Source organism: Microcaecilia unicolor, chromosome 1 (assembly GCF_901765095.1).
Source record: "Microcaecilia unicolor chromosome 1, aMicUni1.1, whole genome shotgun sequence".
Taxonomy (NCBI): domain Eukaryota; kingdom Metazoa; phylum Chordata; class Amphibia; order Gymnophiona; family Siphonopidae; genus Microcaecilia; species Microcaecilia unicolor.
The window spans coordinates 615,091,197-615,107,942 of NC_044031.1; the positions used below are offsets into that span (position 1 = coordinate 615,091,197).

The following is a 16,746-nucleotide window of genomic DNA, read 5'->3' on the forward strand; positions in this document are numbered from 1 at the left end:
CTCTTCTGACGCATCAAAAAAGGCAACGTAAGCATCTTCACTAATAGAATAAATATTCTAAATATCTCTTTTGTATTTTCATTTAAATGGGACTACTTGATAAAAGGCTGCCCAGGAATACAGGCTCAGGATGCCTCATCTAGTGTCCTGCCACAGAACTGGCAAACTCTTTCTTCTTTCTGCACATCCCTGGAAGACAAGAGGTTAAATCTCCTATTATTATTATGCTACTACACTGGGGGGCATTTAGAGCTGTCAGAGGGTAAAGGTTTAATGCATGGAAGTGACTTATCAGTCCAAAGGATAAGCCCAGAACCTAGCCCACTTAGGAAAGAGGAAATCCTGTATAAGATGGAAAACAGAGGATCCTGTTTCTATCCTTAGGTGCTGATGTACAAAAGTTCACGTAAAAAACACGGTGCTTTTAGATCCCCAGTAAAAGTTAACAATTCTGAAATACCGAGCAATGCTGAAAGGAAATCACATGCAAATGAGCTGTTCACAGGTACAGCAAGCAGCTCGATAGGGAAAACGTAGAACAGTCACCTGCTAAGTAATACAAGCGTAGGACAGTCAATCGTAGAACAGCAGCATATGCTATGGATGTGCCTCCACGGCGTTTCACTGCTACACATGGCTTTCATACACGCATACAAGCAATAATGTGCATGTATGAAAGCCATGCATAGCTTTTTTTTTTCTTCAAAACTATGTACTTTTTTGTTCCAAGTCATCTTTGGGAGAGAATATTGATCGTGGCTGGTTACCGTGGCTTCGGTTTTTGCTCTAGCTATTACAAGTTACTTTCACTTTTTCATTTTCAAGAATGGGTTGTCCACATCAATGAATAATGTGTGCTCTCTCCATTTAAAAAGAAATCACTTGTGCTAGATGAATTCATGAAGGTCACAATTCTCTGCCTTTCAAAATACCAATGGAAATACAGCAGACAGCTCCACTGAGAAGCCACTGACATGCTACGACAGCTCCTGACCTCCGTAAAAAATTCCTTGTAAAAGGTAAGGGCTGCATTCTATGCATCGCTCGGAAATGGCTGTGCATCACTTGGAATGCACATTTAAATAGAAATAAGCTTGTTTTAATATATTTGCATATGATTCCCATTGTCTGCTACCACGAATGAAAAAAAGAATGTAGAGCCCCTTTGTAAATTTCTCACTGAATACCATGCTCACTAAACTGGCTACAGCCAGTCAAAAGCACATGTTATAAGAACGGAAAGTTTTGTGCTTCAGGGCCTTAGTGACAAAAGTGTTGTTCATAATACCAATATATCACAGGATATAACAGCTATGCCTAAATAAGGAGATGTCCTTTATACACAGTACAATCAGTAAGCCAGGACCATGATCTTATAACACTAGACTCCAAATAGTCGACAATCTGTTGCAATTGAATCTTAATAAGACTAAAGCCTTGAAGCCCATTATCATCTCAGATTACTGACTCCACAAAAATATGATGAGTGATTATAGATTCAGACTTGAATTTTAGTCCACACTTTGCCTCAGTTGATGGGAAATGTTTTTATAAGCTGCATCAGTTTCACTCAAGTCGTAATCTTCTGGAACCTAATGTCCTTCAAATTCTTGTACATGCTGTTGTAATCTCTCATTTGGATTACTGTAATGCACTGTTCAAAGACTTCACCAAAAAGAAGTTAAATGTCTGCAACTTATGCAGAATATAGCCATGAAGAATTCATTGATGGCCGAAAATTTATTTATTTATTTATGCATTCTTGTATCCCTCTATTACCCAAAAACAAGTTTCGGTTCAAAGTGGCTTACAATTTACATATTTGTGAAGATTGCAGTTTACATTTACATCACAATTTGCATTGTAGTGGAGTTACAATAGTGTTGTGCAATGTGGAGAGGGCTTCTATAGTTCATGTAGTTATTCACAGATTTTCGAAGAGATAGTTTTGAAGAGGAAAAGATAGTGGTAGTTTTGATTGTGTTACCCCGCTATTGAAGGCAGAGAATTGGTTATTCATATAATAGTACATTATTCATGCAGTCTTGACACTGGTTCACAAAATCTATCAATCAGGTCAACCAATTTTTCTCTCGTTATCTGATTCTATATTCCAGCTCATGTTCACTTTGCTTCTTGAAACAAGGTAGTTTTAGATATATGGGAGGGTAGGGCACTACGTGGAAAAATAGCAGGCTAAACTATAATGAGGGACTACATCTTTCTGTGACAGGAAAAGGGATCCTTGGGGAGATATTCAGACAGTATGTTTCTAGACATTTAAACTAGAGGGTGGGGGTGACAAAAGGAAGCAAAGGAATTCAGAAAGTCACCCCCAGGGAAAACATGACAGCAGTGAGGAAGGTAACGTTAATATAGAAACCCATCTAAATTCACTTAATAACATATGGAAAGCAACAAACACAAATGCTCGAAGTCTAGTAAAAAGTTTCAATATTTTGCAAGCCCTGATGTTTGCGGAAGACTTGGATATTGCTGCTATTACAGAGACATGTTTCAATGATTCCCATGCAACCATACCAGGATATAATCTTTTTATGTGGGATAAGAAAGGCTGAAGAGGTGGAGGTGTAGCACTGTACGTCAAAAGTAATATCAGAGTAGCTGAAATGCAGGGAACTTGGGGAATGGAAGAAGCTAAATGGATCATCCTGGAAAGAGAAGATGTAACCTTCTCGCACATTCCTTAATCTTCACTTTCCCAACTGTAAAGGTCTAAAATACAAATTAATGCACGCATCTACCTTTTCCTATATGAGCACGCAACTCTGGAATGTGTTACCATGCAACCTAAAAGGGATCTATGAACTGACCAGCTTCTGCAAACTACTGAAGACTCATCTCTTTGACAAGATATACCACAAAGATCAACACATGTAATATCCTTCACATATATCCAGAAATGTCTTATAATGTATTCTGCTATACTACCATCATGTATTCCATTACCATGCAACCCAATATCCTTCTGTAACACCAAATGTATATTCTCTTCTATTTCCACTATCCATGATGTATTGTAAGCCACATTGAGCCTGCAAAGAGGTGGGAAAATGTGGGATACAAATGCAATAAATAAATAAAATAACCTGTACCTACACAGGTGTTATCTACAGACCGCCAGCAAAAAGGGAAAATTAGGTTCTTACCTTGGTTATTTTCTTTCCCTTAGTCACAGCAGATGAATCCATTACGAATGGGTTGTGTCCACCTACCAGCAGGGGGCGATAGAGAACACTGAAAACCATAGTGCCTCTAGGACGGCTAGCTCCATCTGCCTCTCAGTATTTTGAAGCTTCCAAAGCAGTATTAAACCGCAAAGTAGCATAACATGAACTTTCCTCACAGCGAACGAACGCCCCAGAACAGGAGCAATAACACAAAGGAGGGACGAACTCAACCTCCTGTAGTAGAACAGAAATCCTGAAGACTGTTTTCCAACTTCTCCCAATGAGGGAACATGTCTGCAGGAAAAACTGAACACAAAACAGCGTCAATCAGGGAGGGATCATGGATTCATCTGCTGTGACTAAAGGAAAGAAAATTACCAAGGTAAGAACCTAATTTTCCCTTCCTTGTCATCAGCAGCAGATGAATCCATTACGAATGGGATGTATCAAAGCAATCCCTAGACAGGGCGGGAACAAGCCACACTACGTGCAAGCACTTGTGCTCCAAAAAGCGCGTCCCTCCTGGCAGCCACATCCAGCCTGTAATGACGGGCAAAAGAGAGCTTAGAAGCCCAAGAAGCTGCACTACCTATCTCTTGAAGAGAGAGTGCTCCCGTCTCAGCCCAAGAGGAAGAAATCGCTCTTGTGGAATGTGCCTTAAAGGCGTCAGGCGGAGGCCGGCCAGATAGCAGATAGGCAGAAAAAATGGCTTCCTTAAGCCAACGGGCTATAGTGGCTTTAGACGCTGGAGACCCTCTGCGAGGACCTGACAACAATACAAAAAGGTGATCAGAGGTTCTGAAAGCATTTGACTTCTGCAGATACTGCAACAAAGCCCAGCGCACATCCAGGAGGTGCAACTGCTCAAAGGATTCTGGAAACTCCTCCCTAGCAAAGGAGGGCAAATAGATAGGCTGGTTTAGGTGAAACGCTGAAACCACCTTAGGCATGAAGGAAGGTACCGTACGTACCGTTACTATGGACTCTGAGAATTGCAGAAAAGGGTCTCGACAGGACAGCGCCTGGAGCTAAGATACCCGTCTCGCCGATGCAATGGCCACCAAAAAGACCGTCTTTAGAGTCACATCCTTCTCCAAAGCTCGCTTCAGCGGCTCGAAGGGCGAACACTGAAGAGCCTTTAATACTAGTCCCAGGTTCCAGGCCGGGCAAGGGGCCCGAACTGGAGGCCGGAGCCAAAGCACCCCTCTCAGAAACCGTGCAATGTCTGGATGTGAAGCCAGGGAGAGGCAAGCAACCTTCCCCCGAAAGCATGCTGCCACTTGAACACGCAGGGAATTATAGGCCAAGCCTTTTTGTAAACCATCCTGCAGAAAGTCAAGTATTGGCGAGACAGAAGCCCGCATGGGTGTGATCGCTTTAGAAGCACACCAAGCCTCAAACTGGCGCTAGATCCGAGCATAGGCAACGGAAGTGGAAAGCTTCTGGGCCTGCAAGAGAGTGGAGATGACCTTGTTAGAATAGCCCTTGCCTCTCAATTGCGCCCTCTCAATAGCCATGCCGTAAGACCAAAGCGGCATGGATCCTCCATGGTCATTGGGCCGTGCATCAACAGGTTCGGAACCAGAGGCAAGGGAAGGGGAGCCTCCACCAGCATCCGCCGGAGGTTCGCGTACCACGGCCGCCTCGGCCAATGAGGATCACCACTCCTTGATGTAGCCGAATTCGCAGGAGGAGCCGCCCTATTAAGGGCCAAGGAAGGAACACATACAGGAGGCCCGGAGGCCAGGGTTGAGCCAAGGCATCCAACCCCGCCGAGCGAGGATCTCTTCGTCTGCTGAAAAAGGACGGGACTTTGGCATTTGTGCTTGACGCCATAAGATCCATTACGGGCTTTCCCTATTTGGCACAGATCTGAAGGAACACTTCGCTGCCAGTTCCCACTCCGCTGGGTTGATTTGATGCCTGCTTAGAAAATCGGCTTGCACGTTGCTCTGACCTGCTATGTGAGCTGCTGACAGAAGCTGCAGATGTAGCTCGGCCCAGTGGCAAATTAGAGCAGCCTGCGCGGCCAGTGCTCTGCACTGAGTGCCGCCTTGTCGATTTATGTAGGCCACTGCTGTCGTGTTGTCCGACAGAACTCTGACAGCCAGTCCCTCCATGGTTTTGTGAAAGGCCAGAAGTGCCTGAAATATCGCTCTCAGTTCTAAGCGATTGATGGACCACCCCGTTTCCTTGGGTGTCCATAGACCCTCGGCATAGCTTCCCTGGCAATGTGCTCCCCAACCCTTCAGGATGGCATCCGTTACCACCAGGCACCAATCGGGAAGCGCTAGCGGCATTCCTCGCCGCAGCATGCTGTCTGAGAGCCACCACTCCATACTGAGTCGGGTCGCAGGGAGCCACGTGAGTCTGCGTTGATAATCCTGGGACATCGGAGACCATCGTTGAAGCAGGGCAATCTGCAGAGGTCTCATATGTGCTCTCGCCCATAGCACCACTTCTAAGGTGGCCGTCATCGACCCCCAACAGCTGGACAATGTCCCAAGCTCGCGGGCGAGGCATCCTCAGGAGCAGACGGACCTGATTCTGAAGCTTGCACCGCCTTTGGTCGGGTAGATAAACCCCCAGGCCGTGTCGAACCGGACCCCCAAATATTCTAGAGATTGAGATGGGGTCAGGTGACTTTTGGGTATATTGATGACCCAGCCCAGAGATTGCAGTACCGAGACCACTCTGGCTGTGACATGATGACTCTCTTTTGCTGAGTCCGCTCTGATGAGCCAGTCGTCTAGGTACGGGTGAACCCGGATACTTTCTCGCCTGAGAAAGGCAGCAACTACCACTATTACCTTTAAAAAGGTTTGGGGAGCTGTGGTAAGGCCAAAAGGCAAGGCCCAAAACTGAAAATGTCTTCCAACACCGCAAATCGGAGGAACCGTTGGTGTGGGGGCCAAATAGGTATATGCAAGTAAGCTTCTTTTAGGTCCAGAGACGTGAGGAACTCTCCTGGCTGTACCGCTGCAATGACGGAGCGCAGGGTTTCCATGTGAAAATGCTGAACTCTCAGAGACTTGTTGACTTCCTTCAAGTTGAGAATGGGCCGAAAAGACCCGCATTTGCGTGGCACCACAAAGTAAATGGAGTAACGACCGCAGCCATGTTCAGCGAGAGGCACGGGGATCACCGCCCCAAGGTGCAACAAGACTTGTAGGGTCTCCTCTACCGCCGCCCGTTTGACGGCAGTACTGCATCGGGTCTCCAAAAACACGTCTCTCACCAGGGCATTGAATTCCAATCAGTAACCTTCTCTGATCAGGTCCAGGACCCACTGATCCGAGGTAATCTTGGTCCACTCCTCTAGAAAGAGGGAAAGGCGTCCTCGTACAGCTGTAAAGGAGGAGTGGACCGGCGCACCATCACTGAGAGGGTCGCCCTTGAACTCCAGGCCTAGCACCGGCCGCTGAGGATCGCTTGTCCGAGCGAAAGGAGTTCCTCTGCTGAAAATGGGCATGTTGAGTAAACCCAGCAGAGCCCCCCGGGCGATACCTTCTAGCTTCACGGAAGCGAGGTCTAGAGGAGGAGGGAACCACCTGACCCTTGGAAGAAGGCCGCGGCCTATCCTCAGGTAACCGCTGGGGTTTAGCGTTCCCCAGGTCTTTACCAATCTTCTCCAAGTCCCCGAAAGGCAACTTCACCAGCATTTGCTTAGAGGCCATGTCAGCCGCCCAATGCTGTAGCCATAGAAGGCAGCGGGCGGACACGGCCACAGACATCTGTTTAGCCGAAGCTCTGACCAGATCATAGAGGGTGTCAGCTAAAAATGACAAGGCCGACTCCATGCACGGTGCAACCTCAGCGAGGGACTCCGCACCATCCACGGGCTGTTCCACTGCCTGTTGTAACCAAGAAAGGCAGGCATCAGCAGCATAAGAACTGCAAACAGACGCCCTTAAGGCTAGGCCCGAAATCTCAAAGGACCGTTTTAGCGCTGATTCCAGGCACCGGTCCTGAATGTCCTTCAGGACGACCCCTCCCTCTACTGGGAGGGTGGTCTTTTTGTCACAGCTGTGAATAAGGCATCCACTTTAGGCATCCCAAAACGGGCCAAGTGCTCCTCACTCAGAGGGTAAAGATGCCCCATTGCCCTGGCCTCTTTCAAGGGCCCCTCTGGGTCAGCCCATTGAGCAGAAATAAGCTCTTGGATGGAGTCATGCAAAGGAAAGGCTTGAGCAGGCTTCTTAGTACTCGCCATCCTGGGATTACCAGAGGAGGCCTCGCCTTGAACAGGATCATCAATAGAGAGGGCCTGTAAGGCATCAGAGATAACTGCTGGCAGTTCATCGCGGTGGAAAATCTGAACCGCAGTGGGATCATCCAGATCCAGTGGCAAACTGGCACCTTCCTCTGGCTCCTCAGACCACGAAGGCCTGCCAGATCCCTCAGAGTTCCCACAGCCTGACCACGGGGGGGGTGGGGGGGGGGGGGGGGAGGGAGGTGCACCACTCTCCGACGGGGAATTTACCCGTCTATGTTTAGCGTGCATCCAACGCTCAGGGGCATCTACTTCTGACATCTGCCCCAGGCCATCATCAGTCGGAGGGAGACCAGGTAGCAACGCAGTGTCAGACACCTGCAGCAGAGCTCTTTTCAGCATGAAGGCTTTATGTAAAATAAGCACAAACTCAGGGGAGAAAAACTCAGCCTGACCTCCCGTCTCCGAATTAGGAGCTACGGGGAACGGAGCTCCTCTGGTAGCCTCGGTCCGAGGCGCCCCTCTGCTCACAGACTCCTCCGCAACCGCGGGGGTTGAGCCATGCGGTGCTTCCAAGATGGAGACGGCTGCCAGCTCCATTAAGTGGGAAGACTCATCGCTCGCCATGCTCGTACTGGCTCTACCGTCTAAACAGCACGTTTTACAGAGCCCCGCTGCTGATCTGCGCTTGCCACAACAGGAACAGTGCTTAACTCCCTCAGCAGCCATCGCCGAAAAACGGCGGAATAAAATACAAAATGGCGGCTTCGCGCCAAAATCACCCCGATCGGAACGCCGTCCGCAGACCCTCCCCGGAGGAGCTGAGTACCGCTCTTACCTCAAAGGACCGAGTCCACCGAGCTCCGGTCATGCTGCACATCAATAAAAGCCTCAGAATAGCAGCGCATAAAAAGCGCAGGTTTTTTTTTTTTTTTAACGGTGTGAGGAAAGTTGGAGGCAAACAGCTACAGAGGTACTCCGGAGGCAGTAGAGGGTGGGAAAGGCAGGGACAGGGCGAACCTATATGCCTACATCCACAAGAGGGAAGTGGGAAAGGCAGGGAAAGGGCGAACCTATGTGTCTGCATCCACAATGGGTAAGGAAGGGAAAGGGCGAACCTATGTGCCTTTAAAGTGGGCACCACCAGCCACAACACCCCAGCTCAACTGGCTAAGCACAGGAGCCTCCCCAGGCAGAAATTTTCAAGGAGCTGAACAAGCTGCGTCCTACCCTGCTGGGAGATAGAGAAATACTGAGAGGCAGATGGAGCTAGCCGTCCTAGAGGCACTATGGTTTTCAGTGTTCTCTATCTCCCCCTGCTGTTGGGGGACACAACCCATTCGTAATGGATTCATCTGCTGCTGATGACAAGTTGTTCTGTGTTGGCAGGTATCAGAGTGAAGCAACCACTGGTGTGTTGGGTTTACTGGAATGATAGCAGAGCACTTCTCTTTCAACCCCTGTCCTTCCTCTTTGCGATATTAACTCATCTGTTTTCTGTTCTAATTTATATTATTATTTGTAATATAAACCACCCGATGGCTCATCTGGAGGGTGGTATATCAAATTAAAACCAAATTTGGAAACGTTCAAAAAATGCATAGTAGCACAGAATATAACATGTATAGCTAAACATTCTAAAGTAAACATCGCTCCTATATTAAAACCCACACTCCAGCCTAATTCTGCCCAGATTCTATATAGATAATGCTAAAGCAGTTCCAGTGATTTCCACAGCGCTATCTATATAGGGGGTAATTCTATAAAACACAGGTGTGCTGCCAGTTATACACATTTACATGTATATGTGCATACATAATGTGCATAAATGCCAAAATTCCACCTAAGTGCTATTCTGCAAATACCCACTTAAATTACACCACACATATTTACAAGGGAGGGAGAGCAGGGCTCCTATTTGTACACATAACGTACAGAATACTGTCAGTAACACATGTAACTCAAACATTTAGGCACAAACATTTACACCAACTCTATGGCTGGCATAAGAGATCGTGTCTAAGTGTGTATATACCTGGTTAGGTTACTACTCTATAAAGGAAAGTGCCCCATTATAGAATTACCGTGCTAGCGCCACTGAAAATTCAGCGGTCAGAGCATAAGAACATAAAAGTAGTCACACTGGGTCAGACCAATGGTCCATCTAGCCCAGTATCCTGTTTTCCTAACAGTGGCTACACTCCATACTACAAATCCCAGGGCAAACAGTTGCTTACTGTATTTGTCTCAATAGCAGACTATGGACTTTTCCGGTTATACTTTTACCTGGCCACCAGTAAACGCAGAACTTCTTTTGAATACAGATCTGACTGATTCTATTTCTAAGAGACCAGAACATAGGAAAATCTTTCAATACCTGGCCTAAGCGTGATGCAAGGAAAGACACCCTTGCGGAACCAGGAAATTGCATCAGAAGGGGGGGGGGGGCATGGCTGCGTGGAGGCCTGAGACAGCCTGCTCCTTTCGCCAATGCTGACAGAGAGACTCAGGGTAAACGAATGCAGAGCAGATGGGAGAAAGGGGCTGGGCAGGTGGGAATAGGGTTGTGGTAGTTGTTTCCCAAGATCATGCCCCATTACTGAACCCCTCCATACCAGGGGTGTAGCCAGACTTGACATTTGGGGGGAGGGGTCTACAGTTAACATGGGAGGGAAGCACTACACATATTGGTGTGAATAGTGCTTGGTATACTACCAAATAATGCCTTAGAATGCACTTGATAACAGATTTCTAAGCAGTCTGTACAACATCAACATAAACCACATACACACTTATGGAAACCTTGGAAACACTGACATTTTTAATTGAAGTTGCACTACCCCATAACTTTAAACTTTGTCATTACAGAAGACTTGAGTCTGGTCAACCTCTCAACACACATCACAGTATCTAGAAAATTACTACTGCTGTGGCACATATCTCTCAACTTTGCTTTATAAGAAATATAAAGTCCTTATTAAGCTGTATTAATAAAATAAGGAACTACCACTGAAGGTTTCTTGCCCCCTTCCTCTGGTTCTACTGCTTTCTTCCTTTTTGAGGCTGACATTAACCAGTTCAAGTCCCTGGAGTTCCTGACAGTGTTCCTTCCACCCTCTTCTCCTTACAAAGGCGCAGACAAAAAAAGGATGGTCATAGATGGGGAAATATCTTCAAAATGATCTCATTGTGATAGCAGCTAAGTGGTATCCATAGCAGTATGAACAACATAACTGGGCAGACTGGATGACTAGATGTTTTCTTCTATCGTAATCTACTGTACTTCTGAGTTCACTGAAGGATGGGGCACTGAGGGATTTTTTTTCGCTGTTGACTGTAGCAGCAATGCTGCTCTGACAATGTTTCCTTTCTTCTTTGCTGTGAGGTCTCCCCTTTGCAGACACACTATCCCTGTCAGATAAGTGTGGTATTCGCCTGTAGCAGCCACCTCACCCTTCAGTTGGGTTTCCAGGTACTGGTGGCTTCCAGGGCTTGACTGCACAGGTAGGGCAGGGAGTAAACCTTAGAGCAGTTACAGGGGAAAATGCTGGCTATGAACCAGGCTGGAGATCAGGAACTCAATAAAAGGAGATAAGGAGAAATCCAGAAGATGGCCATACTCTGTTGCAACAAAGATGTATTTTTACTGTCTCTCCGGGACAGGTCTCCAAGTTGGTGATTTTCCACACACCAAGACAGGAATGAACCTCACCCCTATGTCAAGGTATGTTTGAGGTGATATGACTCTCAAATGTACAGAGCAGGGGCGTATCTGCATGGGGCCACAGGGGCCTGGGCCCCTGCAGATTTCGCCCTGGCCCCCCTCCCCGCCGTCAACCCTCCCCCGCTGCTTACTTTTGCTGGCGGGGGGCCCCAACCCCCGCCAGCCGAGGTCCAACCCGAAGTCTTCATATTTCGTCTTCCTCCGACTCCTCGGTGGCCATGCTGTAAGTAACGCTGCTGATTCGTTGAATCCAGTTCGGAGTCTGACGTCGCAGCACGTTGTACGTGCATACAACGTGCTGCGATGTCAGACTCCGAACTGGATTCAACGAATCAGCAGCGTTACTTACAGCATGGCCACGGAGGAGTCGGAGGAAGACGAAATATGAAGACTTCGGGTCGGACCTCGGCTGGCGGGGGTTGGGGCCCCCGCCAGCAAAGGTAAGCAGTGGGGAAGGGTTGACGGCGGGGCGGGGGGCATGAGGGGTGGAGAGTGGCGGCGGGGGGGGGGGGGGGGAGGCAAACATGTGCCCCCCCCTCTATGGCTCTGGCCCCCCTTACCGCCGGATTCCAGATACGCCCCTGGTACAGAAAATGCTGATCTCAGCAGTTGAACTGTACCAAAAAGTGAGATTTCTTCTGCAGCTTCTAAGGTAGAACAACATATAAAGGAACTTGTAAAGAGACCAGCCAATGATTCATTTCTATCTGCATTTTCACCATGTTCTTCTAGATGTGATTTTTTGTTTCTATCTTCATCCTTGACATCATCGTTTAGATGTGTTTTTTTAAAGTAGTTTAGCAAAAAAAAAACTTTGATTCACCATGGGGGTAGACTAAGGAGCACTGTCAAGAAATTCTTTTTTTTCCCTTGGGAACACTGTTAGGAACTTTCTCTCTCTTGGAAGCTAAAATCATAATGAACTTCCATAACTTTTGTGATAAACACAGAAGACCCTTACTTCCCAAACAAATTTGCAGTGAAAGCATAATATAAATGTGCAGTTGGGGTAACATGGGCAATAGGGGTAACATGCACAAAGCAGCAGTTTTGACCCTTCCTTTACACTCCCCCCCCAAGATTCTAGTAGCACCTCAATAACACAAAATCCCTTCACTGCCATATTACTTTATGAAGTAACACTAAATCCTGCAAAGAAGCTTCTCAGAGCGTATGAAGAAAACCTAACAGCACCAATTCTGAACACAAAATCATCTAGGTGTGACCAGCAGAAGAAAGGGGGTGTTGATGCCCCTGTATAAGTCGTTGGTGAGGCCCCACCTAGAGTATTGTGTTCAGTTTTGGAGGCCGTACCTTGCGAAGGATGTAAAAAGAATTGAAGCTGTGCAAAGAAAAGCTACGAGAATGGTAAGGGATTTGCGTTACAAGACGTATGAGGAGAGACTTGATGACCTGAACATGTATACTCTGGAAGAAAGGAGAAACAGGGGTGATATGATACAGACGTTCAAATATTTGAAAAGTATTAATCCGCAAACGAACCTTTTCCGGAGATGCGAAGGAGGTAGAACGAGAGGACATGAAATGAGATTGAAGGGGGGCAGACTCAAGAAAAATGTCAGGAAGTATTTTTTCACAGAGAGAGTAGTGGATGCTTGGAATGCCCTCCCACGGGAGGTGGTGGAAATGAAAACGGTAACAGAATTCAAACACACGTGGGACAAACATAAAGGAATCCTGTTCAGAAGGAATGGATCCTAAGGAGCTTAGCCGAGATTGGGTGGCAGAGCCGGTGGCGGGAGGCGGGGATAGTGCTGGGCAGACTTACACAGTCTGTGCCCTGAAAAGGACAGGTACAAATCAAGGTAAGGTATACAACAAAAAGTAGCACATATGAGTTTATCTTGTTGGGCAGACTGGATGGACCATGCAGGTCTTTTTCTGCCGTCATCTACTATGTTACTATGTTCAATTTACTAAGAGTACGCAATTGATACAAAGACGTGGAAATAATATGGTCCACTTGTTTTTGCATGGATAGACTTGAATCAAGCCTTATTTCCAAATTATGAAGAGATGACTTAATTGAGAAATCTACACCCTGATAAGTGGTAGGCAGTGAAAGATCCAAACTTCTCCCAATAAACATAATTTCTGTTTTAGTATAGTTCAGTGACAGGTTATGATGTTGCATCAAATCACTGATTTTATCCAAATACATAGTTAAGGTATGCGACAGGCTCAGCATATCGTCTGGTAACGGAAAAAAATTGGGTATAATCCGCATACATTCTGAAAGATAAACCCAGATCCTGAAATACCCTGCCTAATGATGTCATATACAAATTGAAAAGAAGTGCTGATAGGGCAGACCTTTGTAGGACACCCCGATGTACTGAATATCTTTCAAAAATGCACTCATCAATTTTCACTATAAATGATTGATTGGTTAGATAAGATTCAAACAATTGTAAAACTGTGTCACATATTCCCATCTTATACAACTCTTGTAATAAGATGAAGTGATCCATCATATCAAAAGTGGATGATATATCCAATGTTACCAGGCAGAAACGTATTCCAGTCCATAGCCAATCGCATCCCATCCATCATAGACAAAATACAGCACCCAACAGCAGAGGTGGTATTCTTCAGCAGGCACACACATTCAATAAGAAACCAAAAAAAGGTAGCAGGAAGATATAGAAATTGTCCCATAGCCCAGCATCTTCACCTGACCTTTTATACCCCCACACCCCCTTATATAAAGCCTGGCATCTCCCCTGCCTTTCCTTACCATCCCCACAACATACAAAGCCTGGCATCTCTCATGCTCTTCCATACTACTCCAGCCTGTCATATAAAGTCCAGCATCTCCCTTGCCCTTCCATATCCTCCACCCATATAGCCTGGCATCTCCCCTGCCCTTCTCTATACCCCATCCCCCAGCCTCTCATAACCCAACATAAACCCTGCCCCTTTGCTCCCCCACATCAATTCTGCTTTTCTCTACCCTTCCCATTCCCCACTGCCTTTCTCAAATCTCTATCCCATCCCCAAAGCCCAGCAATCATAAAGTATAATTAAAACATTTTTTTTAACCTGGGCACTGTGGTGGAGAGTGGAGAGGAGGCTCAAGGTTGAATAGTGGCAGGCACTAGTAGTGCCTGTGGGCTGTGGAGGAGGGGAGATTTCAGCACCTGCGATCAGTAGCTCCTCAGCAAACTTAGTGAAAAAAAAGCAGCTGCTGATCTCTTCCCCTTCCCCTCCTACCCCCCATGGTCCATCAGCTTCCTTTCCCCACCCCTCTGCCCCCCCTGGTCTATCCCAGCATTCCTCTTTCCCTCCTGCCCCCCATGGTCTGTCAGCTCTCCCCCTTTCTACCCCCCCCCATAGTCTGTCAGCTTCCCTTCCCTCTGCTCCTCATGGTCTGTCAGCATTCCCCTTCTACTTTCCCTCTTGCCCCCCCCCCCCCCTATGATCAGTAGCTCCTCAGCAAACTTAGTGAAAAAAAAGCAGCTGCTGATCTCTTCCCCTTCCCCTCCTACGCCCCCATGGTCCATCAGCTTCCTTTCCCCACCCCTCTGCCCCCCCTGGTCTATCCCAGCATTCCTCTTTCCCTCCTGCCCCCCATGGTCTGTCAGCTCTCCCCCTTTCTACCCCCCCCCCCATAGTCTGTCAGCTTCCCTTCCCTCTGCTCCTCATGGTCTGTCAGCATTCCCCTTCTCCTTTCCCTCTTGCCCCCCCCCCCCTATGATCTGTTAGCTTTCTCCTTCCCTTTCCTCTGCCTCCCCGCTCCCCCAGTCTGGCATCTATCTCCTTCCCATCCCCTGGATGAGTATAGGAGCTCGATTTTTTACATAGCTGGGCCAAAATTTTGGAATACCTTGCCTTTAAAGGTAACGTCTGTAAAAAGTCTGTTTGATTTTTAAAGTCTTGAAAACTGTTTTATTTCAGAGGGTATTTCCTATTCCCTAGGTTAGAAATTTTGAAGTAGGATTGCTGCTATGATTGATCTTAGATTATTTTGATGATGTATTTGTTGTATGTTTGTTTTATGCTTACAATTATGATTGTTCTTTGTGACCCACTCAGAATTGTAGATGACATGGGACAAAATTTTTATAAATAAATAAATAAACCCATCTGAATGTGGATCTGCTTCCAGATGCATCAGGAAGGGAAATCCTTCTTGGGTAAGACATGTTCTCATAAGGATATTCATTTTTGATGGAGGAGATGGAATTCCTGCAGAATACATCTCAGTTTCTAATGAGGATTCTGAAATAAGAAAATCCAGATCTGGGTAGACTTCCATTGCACTCTGAGTGCTCTGGGTGTGGTGATGAAGAAGTTAGAGATTGGCTCCCTTGTAGTTATGAGTCTGAAGTAGACAAGAGACTACTGGATTTTGAGCTGAGCGACTGTCTCTCTGTAGTCTGTACAAGAGTAATGCCTGTGGACTGAGATGTTACACTGGGCTATTGATACTGAACACATAACAGATCCTTTAGTAGCCATTAATGAATGCATTGAATATATTTTTCAGGAACAAATGAGGCACTGAAGGAGGCAGCGAAACAATGAAGACTGATGGCTACTGTAACTACAACTGGAATTGATGTCATCTGAAGTTGAACGGTCGACCACTGTACAGAAGAGGACTGTGTCTCAGTTGGACTAGACCTGCACTGTATCAGACCTGTGTTGTAGATGCAAAATATATCTTGCGCGGAAGAAGACTGCTCACAATGTGCACTGGTATATCTGTGCTGACAGGGCCATGTGATGACTGTGCTGACAAAGATGAGACTTTTCAGCACTACTGTTCTGGCAGATTCTCTTTGATGGTGCAGACAGTTCAGCACACAGCTGTTCCTTGAGATATGTCAGCACTAAGGTGTCTGAGATTCTCCAGCACCTTGGAAGGAATTTTTGAAGAGGCCTTTACCTCAGGCCTGTGTGAACATTCAGAAGTCAGCTGTGCTTTGGGCCAGGAAACCTCCAAGGGGTTCTGCACCAGTCTGGAGGATCTTTGGTACTGCTCCTTTGTAACAGGACTCAATGCCGCTGTGCAGAGAGGTAGATGGAACTTCCACAGAAGAGGATCTGCTAGAGTATGCAAAGTCAGTCTATCATTGTAAAGAGCCATATTCTCCTCTTTCTGGGCAAGCCAGTCAGGTGAAACATCCTTCTATAATACTTGAGTAAGCCTGATTATGGTCTGAGCCCAGATTAGGTGGCGAAGTAGTTCTGCTCTCTCACCAGGTTGATTAGCATACAGTCTAAACCAGAGTACAGAACATCACTAGGATAAGGACTCAGAACTCTTGAAGCAAAATCTTTTTTAATGCAGCAACCAAACAAAGAAAGGTGATTTAAAGTTCAGATGTGCTGGACAAGAGTCCAGTTTGCCTTGCAAACTGCAGTGTGTTCTCAACCAGCTCTCCCGCCATGCAAGAGAGAAGCTGGGAGGAATTCAGCAACACACTGAGTAGTAATGCCATTTATACTGTGGTGAAAAACTGGAGAGCTCACAATCTAGTTTGTACCTAAGTCAATGGACAGTGAAGTGACTTACCCAAGATCACAGCAGCAGCAGTGGCATTTGAATTGGGTTTCCAGTTCACAGCCCACTTCTCAGACTTTGAGGATAT

General features: G+C 46.6%; 1 protein-coding gene across 1 annotated transcript in view; it reads right to left on the reverse strand.

Moving 5' to 3' along the window:
- ZC3H3 (zinc finger CCCH-type containing 3) overlaps positions 1 to 16,746 on the reverse strand; it is a 605,196-nt gene that overhangs the window by 121,671 nt on the left and 466,779 nt on the right. The gene's annotated exons all lie outside the window — the stretch shown is intronic.